Below are 19,103 nucleotides of genomic sequence, written 5' to 3' on the forward strand. Positions count from 1 at the left end.
CTTACTAATCTCCATTAGCATCATAAGAACACATTTGTCTTTGTATCCCAAACACTCACATATAATAGGTGTTTAATAAAGGCCTGTTGATCAGTTGAGTATCACTGGATTCTTTCTTTCAGCCTATTGAGATCTTTTCAAATCTTAACTTATCATGTGATACATTATAGAGCTATTCAAACTCAATGTCACCTACAGTTTGATAACCTACTTTCAAAATATTCATCCAATTGATTAAATTGGTGATTAAGGAGGGGGCAAGAACAATGTCTAGTTGTATGCTATTAACACCACCAATACTGTCATGTCATTCTGGCTACCCAAGATGGAATGGTACTTTTTTGTAGTAAATGACATATTCTGTACTTGTATGAAGCTAGAGGTCCACTAGAATCCTTCTATCTTTTTTTTTTTTTAACATGAACAAGGTTCTCCAATTTTTTCATTGAAACTCTAGAAGTCATTCATCTCTTCCTTATCCTCCTTCTAAACACTATTGCAACCAAGTAAGGAACTGATTTGAGGAAAATAGTAAATGGGAAAATATATCCACAAGGCATAAGAAATTTAAGCAACACATCAGTTAATTTGTCCAGTGTTTGATGAAACTCAAGTATGCTATTGCTGATATTTCCCAAATACAAAAGTCTCATTTTCCTGTCAAAAAGGAAATGAGATTATCTTGACAATATTTATCCATAGTAAATTCATATATATATTATATATGTACTCCCAGTGATCATGGCTTCTCCTTCCAAATTCTCACCATTTGTTTAACAATTTCTTTCATTATTTTGTCAAGTACAGGAGTCAACATGACCAGTCCAAAAGTATGAGGTCTTCCTACATCTGCTCTTCTTCAGTCTCAATATCCCCACCTTCTTGAACTGTTTCTTAATTGAGATGGTTTTAAGTTTCCCTTGTCATACTCATAACCCTGTTCAAACATTTGACAAGATCATTCTTAAAGCTGTTGTGTCTAGATCTGAACACATTATTCCTCATGTAATGGAATCAGGTCCAATACAAAAGGACCTCATGACTTATTGCCTTCTTGCTTGGAAAAAACATTCTGTGGAATGATGGGACTGGGACTTGGAAGCTGGAGAGTATTCTCCTGATACTTAAATTACCTGCATTATATCAGGCAAATCTTCATCTTTTCTGAGTCTCAATTTCTTCATCTATATAAAATGGTGAAAATGATATCCATAAATCCTATGTCACAGGGTAAGAGTGAAATCAGCTTGAGGCATTCCCAAAAAGATCAGGGGTGAATCAAGGATGCCTCTTATCACCACTATTATTCATATTCTGTTAGAAATGTTAACTTCAGCAACAAGAGAAGAAAAAGAAATTGAAGGAATTAAAACTGGGAAGGAAGAGACAAAGCTCTCACTCTTTACAGATGACATGATGGTACACCTACAGAATTCTTAAAAATCATCTAAAAAAAACTAGACACAATTAGCAACTTTAGCAAATAGCAAGATCTAAAATAAACCCTCATAAATCCTCAAAATGTCTATATGTTACTAGCAAGATAGTGCAGGAAAACCTAGAAAGAGAAATCTCATTCAAAGTAACTACAGAAAATATAAAATTCTTGAGAGTCTACCTGCCAAGGCAGGCTCAGAAACTTTTTGAAAACAATTACAAAATCCTTCTCACACAAATAAAATCATATTTAAATTACTTGGCAAATAACAACTGCTCATGGATAGGCTGAGCTAATATAATTAAAATGGCAATTCTACCTAAATTAAACTACTTATTTAGTCCTTCCAATCAAAATTCCATAAAATTACTTTAATTAGTTAGACAAAAAATTGTAAGAAAATTCATATGGAGCAATAAAAAGTCAAGAATTTCCAGGGATTTAATGAAAAAAAGTGAAGAACAAGGTGGCATTGCCCTACCAGATCTAAAATTATGTTATAAAACATCAGTCATCAAAATTGTCTGGTATTGGCTAAGAAATAGAGTGATGGAGAAATGCAATAGACTAGTTGCAAAAAAGAGAGAGCAGGAAATGATTATAGTAATCTGCTATTTGATAAACCCAAAGAGTTCAGCTTTTAGGATAAAAATTCTCTCTTAGATAGAAACTGTTGGGAAAAATTGGAAGTTAGTATGGTAGAAATTTGGATTAGACCAACACCTCACACCCTATACCAAGATAAGAGCAAAATGGATACAGGATTTAGACATAAAAGCCAGTATTACAAGAAAACTAGGAGATCAAAAAATAGTTTACCTGTCAGATCTATGAAAAGGGAAGCAATTTAAGATGAAGGAAGAGATGGAGAAAACCATTAAAAAGAAACTGATAATTTTGATTACATTAAATTAAAAAGCTTTTGCATAAACAAAACCACTGTAACCACGATAAAAAAAAATATAGTAAATTGGGAAACAATTTTTATACCTAGTATTTCTGAAAAGGATTCAATCCTAAAATATATAGAGAACTGGATCAAATTTATATAAAAAACATGCCCCAATTGACAGCTGGTCAAAAGATATGCAGAGGCTTTTTAAGGATAAGGAAATCAAAGCAATCCATAGTCATATGAAAAATTACTTTAAAACACTACTTATTAGAGAAATGCAAATTAAAGCATCTCTGAGATACCATCTTACAGCTCTCAGATTGGCCAATATGACCAGAAAGGACAATGATGAATGTTGAAATGGATATGGGAAATCTGGGACACTAATACATTGTTGGTGGAACTGAAAGGTCTCCAATGTTTCTGGAGATCAATTTGTAATTACTCCCAAAGGACAACAAAAATTTGCATACCCTTTGATCCAACAATACCACTACTGAGTCTATACCCTGAAGAGATCATGGAAAAGGGTAAAAACATCACTTCCTAGCAGCTCTTTTTGTGGTAGCAAAGAACTGGAAATTGAGTGACTGTCCATAAATTGGGGAATGACTGAACAGACTGTGATATATGTACATTATGGAACACTGTTGTTTTATTATAAACTAAGAGGGAGGGGAATTCAAAGAAGCCTAGATGGAGCTTCATGAACTAATGCTGAGCGAGATGAGCAGAATTAGAACGTGGTACACCATAACAGCAACATGTGGTTGATGATCAATCTTAATGGGCTTACACATTCAATCAGTGCACTATCTGTATCCAGAGAAAGAATTGTGGAGTTTGAACAAAGATCAAAGACTATTACCTTTAATTTAAATTTTATATATATATATATATATATATATATATATATATATATATATATATATCTTATTATGTAATTTTTGTATCTCATATTTTTTTTCATAAGGATATGATTTCTCTCTCAACACAGTCAATTTAGATCAATGTGTAGCATGGAAACAATGTAAAGACTATCAAACTGCCTTCTGTGAGGGGTTGAGTGAAGGAACCAAGATTAACGGGAAAAACTGTAAAATTCAAAAATAAATAAATAAATAAATAAGAAAGAAAAGATAAGAAAGGCAAAAGAAAAAAAGAAAAATTAAAAAAGGAAATAGAGGGAGAGAAGAGATGGGCTGAGAACAGCCTGAATCTTGCTCTCATCAGATTTGGCTCAAGGAGGAATTAACACAAACTGTTGGGTTTAGTAATTTATCTAACCCTTCAATAAAAGGAAGAGAATGGGAGCAGGAAGGGAAGGAGGATCTGATAGAAGGGAGGAAAAGGGGAAAGGAAAGAGAGGGTAGCTGATAGAAAGGGGGACATATTAAGGGAGACAACATTCAAAAGCAAAACACTGAGGGGGAGGGATAAGGTGGAAGAGAAGAAATAAGTGCAGTGGGGAAATAGTAGAGAGTAATAAAGAGTTAATAATTATAACTGAATTTGAAGGGGGTAAATGCTCCCATAAAACAGAAGTGTATAGCGGACTGGATTACAAATCAAAATTCTACATCATGCTACCTAAAGAAACCCATTTGAGGCAGAGAGATAAACACAGAATAAAGAGAAAAGACTGGAACAGGATATATTTTGCTTCAGTCGAAGTGAAAAAATATCAATCCTTATCTCAGAGAAAGCAATTGCAAAATTAGTTCATATTAAAAGAGATAAGAAAGAAAACAACATTGCCTTAAAAGGTACCATAGAAAATGAAGTAATTTCAATACTAAACATGCATGTACCATGTAAATTCTTAGAGAGAAAACTTTATGAGTTACAGGAAGTCATAGATAGCAAAACTATACTGGTAGAAGACCTCAACCACCCTCTTTCAGAATTAGGTAAATCTAGCCAAAAAATAAATAAGGAGGGAGTTAAGGAGGTGAATAAATTAATAGAAAAGTTAGGTATGGTAGACCTCTGGAAAAGATTAAGTAGAGAATAGAAAGGAATATAACTTTTTTCTTTTTTTAAAATTAATTTTATTAAAGATATTATTTGAGTTTTACAGTTTTCCCCCCCAGTCTTACTTCCCTCCCCCATCCCCACCCCCATGGAAAGCAATCTGTCAGTCTTTACTTTGTTTCCATGTTGTACATTGATCCAATTTGGGTGTTATGAGAGAGAAATCATATCGTTAGAGAAGAGACAAGAATTCTAAGAGGTAACAAGATCAGACAATAAGACATCCGTTTTTTTTTTCTAAATTAAAGGGAATAGTCCATGAACTTTGTTCAAACTCCACAGCTCCTTATCTGGATACAGCTGGCACTCTCCTTTGCAGACAGCCCAAAATTGCTCCCAATTGTTTCACTGATGGAATGAGCAAGTCCTTCAAGGTAGATCATCACTCCCATGTTGCTGTTAGAGTATACAGTGTTTTTCTGGTTCTGCTCATCTCACTCAGCATAACTTCATGCAAATCCCTCCAGGCTCCCCTGAAATCCCGTCCCTTCTGGTTTCTAATAGAACAATAATATTCCATGACATACATATACCACAGTTTGCTAAGCCATTCCCCAATTGAAGGACATTTGCTTGATTTCGAATTCTTTGCCACCAAACAGGGCTGCTATAAATATTTTTGTACAAGTAATGTTTTTACCCTTTTTTCTTCATCTCTTCAGGATATAGACCCACTAGTGAAATATACCTTTTTTTCCTGCTGTTCATGGCATCTAGATAACAATTGACCATGTATTAAGGAATAAAAATCTCATAATCAAATGCAGAAAAGCAGAAGTATTGAATGCATCTTTTTCAGATCATGATGCAATAAAATAATATGCAATAAAGGGCCATGAATAGATAGATCTAAAATTATTTGGAAACTAGATAACCTAATTTGAAAGAAATGAGTGGATTGAACAACAAATTATAGAAATAATTAATAATTTTATCCAAGATAATGTCAATCAGGGAGACAATATATCAAATTTTATGGGATGTTGCCAAATCAATTATTAGGGGAAATACTATATCTCTAAATGCTTATATGAATAAAATAAAGAAAGAGGAAATCAATAAATCAGGCATGACACTAAAAAAGTTAGAGAGAGAACAAATTTAAAATTCCCAATTAAATATCAAATTGGAAATTCTGAAAATTAAATGTGTAATTAGTAAAATTGAAAGTAAGAAAACTGTTGAACTAATAAATAAAACCAGAAGTTGGTTCTATGAAAAAAAGTCTATATAATAAATAAAGTTTTGGTTATTTTGATTTAAAAAAGAAAGAAAACCAATGTACCTGTATCAAAATAAAATTATGAGTTGATTTTATGAAAAAACTAATGAAGTAGACAAACCTTACTTTGATTAAAAAAGAAAGAAGAAAATCAACATACTTTTATCAAAAATGGAAAAGGTGAGTTCACCATCAATGAGACCGAAATTAAGACATAATTCAGAGCTATTTAGTCCAGCAGTATGCCAATATATTAGACAATCTAAGTGAAATGGATGAATATTTATGTTGAGTCCCTTTGTGGACAGCAATATGTTGAGTCCCTTTTCTGGACTCTTATGTTGAATCCCTGTCTGAACTCCCTCAATCTTCCCCAGGCCAGCGTTGGAGGGAAGGGAGACAAGGAAGACAAGGAAGACAAGTTTCTCCTTATACACCAAGGTCTCCAAGGCTTCCATTTATTAAACCAAATATCAGTGCTTAAATACCTTCCCAATCTCTAATCTACTCCCCACTCCCATGGCACTTAGTAAAATAAGGCTCTGATGCTCAGGGACACCAGGTGAAGATAATTTACAATGCTACCACACACAATAGACCCTAACATATATACAAAAATATAAATTGCCCAAATTAAAAAAGGAGATTAAATACTTAAATGACCCTATGTCAGAAAAAGCAATTGAACAAATTATCAATGAGCTTCCTAAGAAAAATAATTTTCAGACTCAGATGGATTCAAAAGTGAATTTTACTAAACATTCAAGAACAATTAATTCCAATTCTTTCTTTTTTTAGGCTTTTGCAAGCCAAGCGTGTTTTCCCAAGGCCACACAGCTAGGTAATTATTGTCTGAGGTCAGATTTGAACTCAGGTACTCCTGACTCCAGAGCCAGTGCTCTATCCACTATGCCACCTAGCTGCCCCAATTAATTCCAATTCTACATAAAGTATTTGAAAAAGATAGGTGAAAAAAATATCTGCCAAATTTCTTTTTTTTGCATGTTATTGCATTTTCATTTTTAGTTTGTTTCATCATGCAGCATCTCTGCGCTTGATGGCCTCTCTTTTTTATTGTTTTTTTAATTTTCATCCATTTGTGATAAAAAGGAATATTTTCATGCATATTTTCAAGTTACGAAATTTCCTTCCATCCTTCTTCCCACCACCACCCTTCAGTAGGGAACAGTCAGATTAGCATTTTACATACAGCTTTTTTAAACATATTTACAAATTAGAAATTTTTGACATGAGTAATTAGGATTAAGGGAAAGAGATCCATAAGAGATACTTTATATATATAAAGTGTTCATCAGATTCTGTAGGGGTTTATTTTTTTCTGTGTGTTTTGTTTTGTTTTGGTTTTCTTCCTCTGGTTGGGGATAATATAGTCCATAACAAGTCTAATACAGTTGTCCAAGCTCTCTGGACTATCAAGGGGAATTGTGTCCATCAAGGTTGTTCATCTCATAATGTTGTTGATATGTACATTGTTCTTTTGAATCTACTCCCTTTGCACAGCAACAGATCCTGTAAGTCATTCCATGCTTCTCTAGAGTCCAACTATCCATGGCTTCTTATAGAACAATAATATTTCATAGTATTCATGTACCATAATTTGTTTAGTCATTCCCCCAATTGATGGGCATGCCCTCAACGTCCAATTCTTTGACACTACAAAAAGAACTGCTATGAATATTCTGGAGCATGTAGTACTTTTCCCATTTTTTACAATTTCTTTTGGATATAGTCTTAGAATTGGAATTGCTGGGTCAAAGGATAATTTTAGTTTTATTTTTCTTTGGGTATACTTCCATTCTGCTCTCCAGAAAGGTTGGATCCATTCACAACTCCACCAGCAATTCATCAATGTCCCAATCCTCCACAACTTTCCCAACATTGATCATCTTCCCTTTATCTCATCTGGTCTAGATTAATAGGTGTGAGATGATACCTCAGGTTGTTTTAATTTGCATTTCTCTAATCAATAGTGATATGGGACATTTTTTCATATGATTATATATAGCTATAATTTTTTCATTTGAAAACTGTCTGTCCATATCCTTTGACCATTTATCAGTTAGGGAATGACTTGTGTCCTTATAAATTTAATTCAATTCTTTATATATTTTAGAAATGAGGCCTTTATAAAGGTCTGGTTATGAAGATTGTTTCCCAGCTTTCTGCTTTTCTTCTAATTTTGGCAGCATTGATTTTATTAGGGCAAAACTTTTTTTAATTTAATATAATCAAAATCATTAGTTTTGCAGTGTAGGGTGTGCTCTAATTCCTGATTGGTCATAAATTTATTCCTTTCCCATAGATCAGATAGAGTATTTTTGGTCTATTAATTTATCTATGGTATCACTCTTTATGTTTAAATCCTGTACCTGACCTTATTTTGTGTAGGGTGTGACATGTGGATCTATGCCTAATTTTTGCTGTACTATTTTCCAGTTTTCCAAAAAATTTTTTGTCAAATGTTGAGCTCTTATCCCAGAGGCTGATGTCTTTGGGTTTGTCAAATAGTAGATTGGCGTAGTCATTTACTGCAGATTCTTTTGAACCTATCCTAATCCACTGATCCATAGCTCTATTTGTTAACTAGCACCAGGAAGTTTTTTGGTGTATTTTTGTTGGGTTTTTTTTTTTTTTGCAAGGCAATGGGGTTAAGTGGCTTGCCCAAGGCCACACAGCTAGGTAATTATTAAGTGTCTGAGGCTGAATTTGAACTCAGGTACTCCTGATTCCAGGGTCAGTGCTCTATCCACTGCGCTACCTAGCCACCCCCTACTCAGCAGTTTTGATGACTGCTTCTTTATAGTATAGTTTTAAATCTGGTAGAGTTAAGCCACCTTCCTTTACATTTTTTTCACATCAATTCCTTTGATATTCTTGCCCTTTTGTTGCTCCAGATGAATTTGTTACTATTGTTACTATCCCAGTAAAGTAGTTATTTGGTAGTTTGATTGGTATGGCACTAATTCCATCATTTAATTTGGGTAGAATTGTCATTTTTTATTATATTAGTTCTATTGAACCATGAGCATTTGACATTTTTCTAATTACTTAGATCTGATCTTATTTGGGTGAGTAGAGTTTTATAATTTCATTTCTACATTTTCTGGGTTTGTTTTGGGAGGTAAGATTTCCAAGTATTTAATGTTGTCAAGTTAATTTAAATGGAATTTCTCTTTCTATATCTTGTTCTTGGGCTTTGTTGTTCATTGATACAAATGCTGATGATTTATATGGGTTTATTTTATATCCTGCTATCTTGCTGAATTTGTTAATTGTTTCAAGGAGTTTTTTAGATGATTTTTCTCTATGTATGCCATTCCATCATCTGCAAAAAGTGAAAGTTTTGCCTCCTTATTTTTCATTTCTGATTCCTTCATTATCTTTTCCTTCTCTCATCATTAATTAGCATTTCCAATACTATATTGAATAGTAATGGTGATAATTGGCATCTTTGTTTCACCCTTGAATTTATTGAAAATGCTCTGAGTTTATTCCCATTAAATAAAATATTTGTTGATGGTTTTAGATAAATATTATTTATTATTTTAAGGAAAACTCTATCCCTAAACTTTCTAGTGGTTTTAATAGGAATGGATGTTATATTTTATCAAAGGCTTTTTCAGCATCTCTTCAGATAATCATATGGTTTCTGTTGGTTTTGCTATTGATATGTTTAATTATGTTAAGTGTTTGTCTAATGTTGAACCATCCCTGCCTGCCCGGGATAAATCCAACCTGATCATGGTGTATTATCCTGGTAATAATGTGTTGTAGTCTCATTGCTAAAATTTTACTTAAGATTTTTGAATCAATATTCATTAGGGAGATTACTCTATAATTTTCTTTGTCTGTTTTGGTTCTTCCTAGTTTAGATCATAAAAAGGGGTTGGCAGAACTCCTCCTATTTTTTTAAATAGTTTATGTAGAATAGGAATTAATTATTCCTCAAATGTTTGGTAGAATTTGAACCAGGATACTTTGTTAGGGAATTTATTGATGATTTCTTCAGTTTCTTTTTTCTGAAATGAGGTTATTTAAGTAATTTATTTCCTCTTCTGTTAATCTGGGCAGTTTGTATTTTGGTAAGTATTCATTCATTTCACTCAAGTATTCCACTTTATTGGCACATAGTTCAGTGAAGTAGCTCCAAATTATTTCTTTAATTTCTTCCTCATTGGTGGTTACTTAACCCTTTTCATTTTTGATACTGGTAATTTGGTTATCTTCTTTCTTTTTTTAAATCAGATTAACCAGAGGTTTGTCTACTTTATTGTTTATTTCATAAAACCAGCTCTTAGCTTTATGTATGAGATCAGTGGTTTCATTGCTCTCTATTTTATTAATCTCTTCTTTGATTTTCAGAATTTCTAATTTGGAATTAAATTGGGGTTATTTAATTTGTTCTTTTTCTAGCTCATTTAATTGCATACCCAATTAATTGATCTCCTCTTTCTCTATTTTATTCATATAAACATTTAGAGTTATAAAGTTTCCCCTCAAAACTGTCTTTGATGCATCCCATAAATTTTGGTATGATGTTTCATTATTATCATTTTCATGAATATAATTATTGATTATTGCTATTATTTGCTGTTGATCCACCCATTATTTAAGATAAAGTTATTTAATTTTCAATTAGTTCTTAGTTTATCTTTCCCTGACCCTTTATTGCATGTAATTTTTATTGCATCATGGCCTGAGAAGTGTGTATTTATTATTTCTGCCTTTCTGCATTTGATTTTAAGGATTTTGTGCCCTAGTACATGGTCAATTTTGGTGAAGGTGCCATGTACTGAGGAGAAAAAGGTATATACTTTTATATCCCTATTGTTTTCTCCAGGGGTCTATCATATTTAAGTTTTATAAGATTTCATTCACCTTCTTAACTTCCTTCTTGTTTATTTTATTGTTAAATTTATCTAGTTTTTAGAGAGAGAGATTGAGGTCTCCCATTTTTAATGTTTTGATGTCTATTTATCCTTTTAATTCATTCAGCTTTTCCTCTAGGAGTCTGGATGTTATACCACTAGGTGCATACATGGTTAATAATGATATAACTTTATTACCAATGGTGCCTTTTACGAAGATGTGGTTTCCTTCCTTATCCCTTTTAATGAGATTGAGTTTTGTTTTTACTTTGTCTGAGATTAAGATCATCACCCCAGATATTTTTACTTCCCCTGAGGCATAATATATTTTGCTCTAACCTTTTGCCTTTATCCTGTGTGAATCTTTCTGCCTCAAATGTGTTTCTTGTAAACAACATATTGTAGGATTATGGTTTTTAATCCATTCTGCTATTCATTTCTGTTTTAAGGGACAGTTCATCCCATTTACATTTATAGTTAAGATTACTAATTCTGTATTTCCTTTCATGCTATCTTTCTCCACTTATATTTTTCTCTTTCCTTTTCTCTTTTTCCTCCTCACCAAAATTTTACTACCTTTTCCCTTGAATTTTCTTTTAGGAATTTAACTTTCAGTTTATTTTCACTTATACCTTCCCTTCCCTTTATCAGTCCCTTCTTCACTTATCTTTCTCATTCCCTGTCCTACCCCCCTTCCCTGTATATTAAGCTAGATTTTTAAATCCAAGTAGGAATGCATCTTATTCCCTCACTAGGCTAAAGCTATTGTATAGAATTTATTCAGCATTCACATTCTCCCTTCTTTCCCTCTAAATATAAATCTTTGTGCCTCTTCCCTTGGTGCTCCAACATTATTAATCAGGTATCATCAAACAGAGTTTGATTATTTCACTGCTTGATAAGCTCCTATTGGTATCAAGATATCAATATAGATTGTTTACTTGATTACTTGATTAGCAGCATTGATTCAAATTGCATCGAATTATAATTATGATCATTTTTTCCCCTTATCCCCTTTTCAAGTACACACAATCTCTTCATGAGCAAAATATCTTCCAAAACCATGCCACTTCTTGAACTATTTGTGGTCCTTACCCCAGACCTGTTTTCTTTGACACTTTTATCCCCCCCCCCCACCCAGGGTAAATCCCATGAGCAGACAATGTTTTCCCAGTTGTTTAGATCTGATTTTATTTGTGTATAAAGTGTTTAATAGTAGTTTTGATATAGTTTCTCTCTGGAAATTGATAACATCTTGTTTCATATGTCCTGTGTAGTTATTAGAATATTCATCTTGCTCAGAATATCTAAGTCACTGACAGTTGCTCTTCAAATAATAGTGCTATTATTTTATAAGACATTCTCTTAGTTCTGCTCATTTTGGTATTCATTATTTGATGTAAATCCTTCCTAAATTTAATTTTTCTAAAATCAATCAGTTCATCATTTCTTACATACCTGTGGTAGTCCATCATAATTTTATACTACAACTTGTTTAGCCATTCCCTATTTGACAGCCAAATCACCAGTTTCATTGTTTGACACTACAAAGAGATATGCTGTAAATACTTTAGAAAATATAGGTTATTTTCATTTTTCCCCTGATTACCATGGGAAGTAGACCTCATAATAATATTTCTTGGAGAAAGAATAGACAGTTTTATAGCTCTGGGAATAATTCCTGTTTACTCATCAAAATTATTAGATCAGTACACCAAAAGTTTACTAGTGTCCCAATTTTTCCACATTCGTCATTTTCCTTTTCTATCATTTTAGCCAATATGAAAAGTGTGAGATGATATCTCAAAGTTGTTTTAATTTGCAATTCTCTAATCAATAATGATTTAGAGAATTTTTTCAAATGTCTGTCTAAAGTTTTGATTTCTTCTTCCAAAATCTGCTTATTCATATCATTTAAGAATAATTCATATTTTCATAAATTTGACAAAGTTCTTTATATTTTGATGTATAAGACCTTTATTGCATAGAGGATTTCCAAAACTTCCTGATAAAAAAAGATCAGAACTGAAAAGAGAATTCTATCTTCAAATACAAGACTCAAAACATGCATAAAAAAAATAAATGGAAAAGGAAAAAAAAACAAATGGTTAGTCAAGAAGATTAAATTGTATTTAACCCTTCATTTTGAGAAATATTGAAAATTCCATTTCTCTTTGGATAGGTAAATGGTTGAATATAGATGAACAGAATGTATCTAGAGGATATAGGTATGACTGGTTATTATTATGTATGAGATAAGTTACTGTGTATTTTTTCAAGAACCATTTTGCTTCCTTAATCAAGTATATTGGGATGGTTTTCCATGCTAATTATCTGAAAGCTATTTTCCAGGCTCTTTCTTGATCTAGGCTTTCTGGTAAACCAGTCATTCATAAATTATCTCTCATGGATCTATTTTCCAGGTTGTTTGCTTTTCCTAAAAGGTACTCTTTTTTTAATTTTTTTAAGTTATTTGTTTCCATGATGTCTACTGTTGAAAACTTGTTTTGATCTATTTTTTTTTTCTGAATCTTTTATGTCTGTGTAGGGACTTCATTAATTGTATGCAATAGTAGTTCCTATTTATCATTTTTATAAGGTTTTGAATTTTACACTTTTTCCCCAAATTCCATTTCCTATCCCCCCCCACAGAAGGGAGCATGATAATCTTCACATTGTCTCCACACTGATCAAAATTGAATGTGTTAAGAGAAAAACAATATCTTTGAAGAGAAAATAAAATATTAGAGATAGCAAAATTATGCAGAACATAAGATTTTATTTTAATTCAAGGTAAGCTACTTTGGTCATTCTTCAAACTCTACAATTCTTTCTCTAGATACAGATAGTATTCTTTGTCACAAGTACTCTAAAATTGTCCGTGCTTATTGCTTTGATAGAATGAGCAAGTCCAATAAGGTTGATCATCACCCCCATGTTGCTGTTATGCTGTACAATGTTTTTATAGTTCTATTCCTCTCGCTTAACATGCAAGTCTTTCCAGGCTTCTCTGAATTCCCATCCTTCTTGGGTTCCAATAGAACAATAGTATTCATAACATACATATATTATAATTTGTTCAGCCATTCCCCAAATGATGGACATTCACTCAATTTCCAATTCATTGCTACCACAAACAGAGCTGCTAAGAAGATTTTTGTTCAAGTGATGTTTTTAACCTTTTTCATGATCTCTTCAGGATTTAGACCCAGTAGTGGTATTTCTGGATCAAAGAGGTTGCACATTTTTATTTCCCTTTGGGCATAATTCCAAATTGCTCTCCAGAAAGCTTAGATGAATTCACAGCTCCACCAATGATGCTTTAGTGTCCCAAATTTCCCACATCCCTTCCAACATTGAACCATGTCCTTTCTGGTCATATTGGCCAATCTGATAGGTGTGAGATGGTACTTCAGTGCTACTTTAATTTGCAGTTCTCTAATCAGGAATGATTTAGAGCAATTTCTCTTATGACTATGTATAACTTTGATTTCCTCATCTATAAATTGCCTTTGCATATCCTTTGATTATTTGTCAATTGATAATGACTTAGTTTTTTTAATAAATTTCACTCAGGACTCTATATATTTTAGAAATGAGTCCTTTGTCAGAAATATTAGTTGTAAAAACAGTTTCCCAATTTACTACATTTCTTTTGATCTTAGTTACAGTTTTGTTTGTGCAAAAGCTTCTTAATTTAATGTAATCAAAATTATCTAATTTGTTTTTAATGATGCTCTCCATTTCTTCCTTGGTCCTAAACTGCTTCCCTTTCCATAAATCTGACAGGTAAACTATTACTTGATCTCCTAGTTTTCTTATAAAATTGTCTTTTATGTCTAAATCCGGTGCCCATTTTGATCCTATCTTGGCATAGGGTTTGAGATGTTTGTCTAAACCAAATTTCTGCCATACTAATTTCCAATTTTCCTGATTGTTTTATTGAAGAGAGAGTTCTTATCCCAGAAGCTGGAGTCTTTGGGTTAATCAATAGCAGAATTCTATAATCATTTCCTGCTATCTCCTTTGCACCTAATTCTATTCCACTGATCCACCATTCTGTTTATTAGTCAATGCCAAAGGGTTACTTTATGATTTCTTTGAGTTTTTTCAGTCTTTTGATTTTTTTTGTTGGAACTTGGTATCTCATAGATGCATTATTATCTGTTTGTCCAGTTCTAGTTTTTATGGTTTCAATTTCTTTAGTTAGCTTTTGTATTTTCTTTTTCAGTTGGTTAATTTTACTTTTTTGCTGATTTGCATTCCCTTTACATTTGGTTGATTTTTAAGCTTCCCTTTTCCAATTGATCAAATTTAGTTTTTGAAAAGTTACATCCTTTTTTCCATTTGTTTATTTTACTTTTATTTGGAGTTGATTATTTTAGTCAATTTCTCATAATTTTCCTTCATTTTTTTCTTCTTTTTTTCCCCTTCTTTTTCCCTTTTCCTTCTTTGTATCTTCTTTGGTTTGTAAATTCTTTTTAATCTCTACTATGAGATTTTGGATTTGAGTCCACTTCATAGACACCTTTGAGAACTTCCATGAAGTAATATGTCACTACTTTTTTCTTTGGAAATGGCATTTTATCATTTCTATCAGGATTGTAACTTTCTATTGTTAGTTTCTTTTATTTTTTTATTTTGGTCATTTTTATTGTTGAGCTCTACTCTTGGGGTATAGGGAGTGTAGTACTGAAAGTTTTGTGCAGGGGCTGGGGTCTGAACTCTGGCTTATTGATATCCAAGATGCTGACTATGCAGCCCAGGCATTATCTGCAGACATTTGTTTCCTCCCTTATGTACAGCTCTGCCTATATGATGGTTTATTCCCAGTCCTGTCCTGTCTTTTGCTTCTGTGTTCTCAGGGTTCAGAGGTTGGGACCCTCCCTCCTGTCTTGCTGTCTAGCTGCCAACCCCTGTGCTGCTGTCTAGCTGCCAGGACCAGGACTACATTGTAACTAAAAGTTTCCATTGGTTTTCCCACTTTGCTGCCTAGCTTGGCTTTACTACTTCTTTACCCCAATGAGACAGACCTTCACTGAAAATACTCCATGATGTCTACTGTTGAAAACTTGTTTTGATCTATTTTTTTTTTCTGAATCTTTTATGTCTGTGTAGGGACTTCATTAAACATTGTGCAGGGAAAAATTCTGGGAGCGTGTTAGCTTCATGCAGCCATCTTGGCTCTGTCAAAGAAGGACATTTTTAAAAAATATGCCTATTTCAAAATGCTAGAGAGAGACATTAGTAAAGATGAGGGAGGAAAAATACTAAAATGATATGTTTCTGAGGAGACTATCTGTAGAGGCAAGTCAGAATTTCCATATTTAGAAGGGCAAGCATGGTCTCTCTGCCAATCAGAAAAAAATCTGAAAGAACATATGGAATACTCTTTCTAATCAAGCTAGCATTCTATGTTGTAAAGCAAACATAATTCCCCTCCCCCACAAAGAAAGAGAAACCTCAAGAGAAATAAAATGAGAGGAAAAAAAATGTGCTTCAGTCTGTATTCAGATCCCATCAGTTCTGTCTTTGGAATGGTTAGAATTTTTTATCATAAGTTCATTAGAGTAATTGCTTCAATATCTTTTCCCACAGTTGCTATTATTAGTTGTATTTCCCTCCATCCAATTGCTCCCCACCCCCTTTCTCTCCTTTCTCCCTGTTTCTTCTCAAAAGTCATACCAACAATGTTACTAACCAAACTGATTTCTACTAATAATACTTTGCTTTTATGTAGAGGTGGCAATAGAGTTCAATTACCTTACTTATAGATGAGGAAATTTGAGGTCCAAGAGGCACATATTCAGCAGCTGAGCCAGGATTTGGACCCATATCTTTTTCAAATCCTATAATCATTCGTACTTTATCTTGGTATAGTGTGAAAGTGTACTTTTAAAGCTGATTTTTTTCTTTAATGTAAAGTATTTAGAACAATATAAAAATATGTTACAAGTGTTAAAAAAATCATCTTTAAAAAATATACTGCTAGACCTCCTTCCATAACATTTTTCCTTTATATTTTAATATCCTTAGTCTTTTTTTTTGTTCTTCTAAATTAATTTTTATGTTGTTTTTTTCTAACTAAATTTTTCCTTTTGGGAAAGGGATCCATTGGGATGGGACAAATTATCTTGGATCACTGTAGGGATGAACAGAGTTAAGTTATCCATAGTTAATCATCACACAATGTTGTTCATACAGTGTACAATGTACCCTTGGTTCTGCTTACTTTACTTAGTATCAGTTCATGTAATTTTTTTCTGAAATCCATCTGTTCATAATTTCTTATATCACAATGGTATTTCCTTACATTCATACATTTATATACAACAATGTGTCAGTCATTACTCAATTGATGGGTTCAATTTGCTTATCTGGAAGCTGAATTGAATATGATCTTTCCAGGTCTATGAAATTCTACATCAGAGAAATTTGACCAATAAAGATTTTTGAATTTTGGCACCTAGTTATTAGTGTGGAATTCCAAATGAACTTATGGTATAACTTTGAACTTCCCTTTTCTAGATTGAAATTTCCTCTTCTGTAAAATGAAGGTCATTAAATTATATGATCTTGGAGGTCAACTCAAGAAATCTATGATATTCCAACTATATTCTTACCTCAGGAAAATTTTACTTTTCATTTCCCTATTTTCCTCTTTTCTCTCTTTGTCCCTTTTCTTCTTGCTTATCCATCTAATTCATCCTCCCAGCAATATCAAAAAAAAATTGACTGCATAGTCATATATCTGTTTTTTACATTTCTAGGGATGACTTTCTAAATAGTTCATAACAATTGTCTACTCTGGGCCCATGAGGCTGTGTTAGAGATATTTCTTAAGCCTTAGACCTGGAAAATTTTGAGAAGAATCATCTCAGGTGGTTCCCATATAAAAATAACTCAGTTTTATTCTTTTTTTTTGCCAGTATAGACCTGACTTGAGTTTCCAAATACATGGATGAAACAAGAGAGTTCCAAGGGGCAGCTAGATAGTGTAGTGGATAAAGCACCAGCCCTGGAGTCAGAAGTACCTGGGTTCAAATCAGGTCTCAACTGTGTGGCCTTGGGCAAGCCACTTAACCCAATTTGCCTTACAAAAACCTAAAAAACAAAAAGAGTTCCAAAAGAGTTGCATCAGCCAAAAGTGGTTTCTGACTATTCATCCAGGTATTCACTCAGTCTCTTGCTCTCCCTCACCCTAGGCCAAGTTAAACATAAAATCAGCAAACTTACCAAAAATTTCTAATGAACAGGGTAGAGATGAATAGGAGGAAATATCCAGAGAATTTATATTCTAGACCTAACTCTGGTAATCATAGAGGAGGTAAGACAAGATTGGGTTGAATAGGATATAGAAGGCTCTTCAGTCCAATTCATGTTAAAGCTGGAATTTGGTCCTTTCATTCAATCCACAAATGAATCTACAACTGAACTTAGTACATCACTTGATTGTTTACTGTGACTTTTACATAAGTGGGTGTCTAATCTAGCAGAGTAAATGTTTCCTTTGGAATATTTCCCTTGTGCCATGCCCCCAACACTGTTTCTCTCTTCTTCCTTTATAACACTCCTTATTACATATCAAATTAAAACAATTTATTGATCATACACTCTACCTCCTTCCTTCATTTCATTCAGTCCATTTCAATAAGTTCCCCTGGGTCTAGCCCTATAGAGCATCTAAGAGGAGCCTGTTAAGAATATAGGTATAGAGGGCCCAGCTCCAAGGAGTGATAGTCACATATACTTGGTGACTTTTTCCATCAAAGATATGTGTGGATTATTCATCCTTGCATGGATCCATTGGCTCACCAATGAACCCTGACCTAGGATAATCTGTGGCTCCAGAGGTAGTTGTAAAAGGTTTCTTTGATAGAGAAGTATGCAGATTTCTAAGAATAAATACTGTAAATTTACCCAGGAAATTGTAAAACTGGGTCTTCTTTAACTGGTCATTCCTGAGATAAGTTTTTGCTACAAAAAGTCTGAGCTTCCAAAAATAAAGTTAGTAGATTTTCACTTCTCAACCTTTAGTGTTTGGATATGCTTGTCTAGCCGACCTGACTCTGGAAAATTCATGTCCAGACCCACACCAGAGCTATTGCTGGTGATAGCTGGTGCTTTACCAGGGACTGATGGACAGACTGATGGTCAGACAGTCGAACCTGGAGGGGAATTAACCTTGAAAGGAAAGATAAAGTCTGGACACCTGCGGGTCAAAAGAGCACTCATAAAGGGACAGCAGGCAATGAAGGTAAATAATTTTTTCAATAGGTCTAAAGCAGAGAGCATTAAAATGGGACAGGGACAGACCAAGGAGAGAGGACATTATTTGAGAGTGCTAAAGCAGATAGTTAAAGAAAGAGGCTTGTTAATAACAACAAAGCAATTGGAAGAAATTATTGAATGTGTATAAAAATGTTCTCCTTGGTTTCCAGAAGAAGGAGTATTAAGTACTGAAAAATGGGAAACGGTGAGTGACCATTTTAAACAGGAAGGTCAGGAGGCATTTCCTATAGGATTCCTTTCATTGGAGAATATTTTAAAAACCTGCCTTACTCCACCTGGAGATGTTCCTTTGACTCAGAGGATATTAAAAACTGATGTAGATGTTCAAGCTAT

At 33.3% G+C, this 19,103-nt stretch overlaps 1 long non-coding RNA gene across 1 annotated transcript in view; it reads left to right on the forward strand.

Moving 5' to 3' along the window:
- The first annotated feature begins 18,265 nt into the window (after window positions 1-18,265).
- The window catches only part of LOC141520978 (uncharacterized), a 77,140-nt gene continuing 76,302 nt past the window's right edge, over window positions 18,266-19,103 (forward strand). Inside the window, exon 1 of the long non-coding RNA XR_012477817.1 lies at window positions 18,266-18,735. This is a non-coding gene — a long non-coding RNA (uncharacterized LOC141520978). The remainder of the gene's footprint in view (window positions 18,736-19,103) is intronic.

Source organism: Macrotis lagotis, chromosome 4 (genome assembly GCF_037893015.1).
Source record: "Macrotis lagotis isolate mMagLag1 chromosome 4, bilby.v1.9.chrom.fasta, whole genome shotgun sequence".
NCBI lineage: Eukaryota > Metazoa > Chordata > Mammalia > Peramelemorphia > Peramelidae > Macrotis > Macrotis lagotis.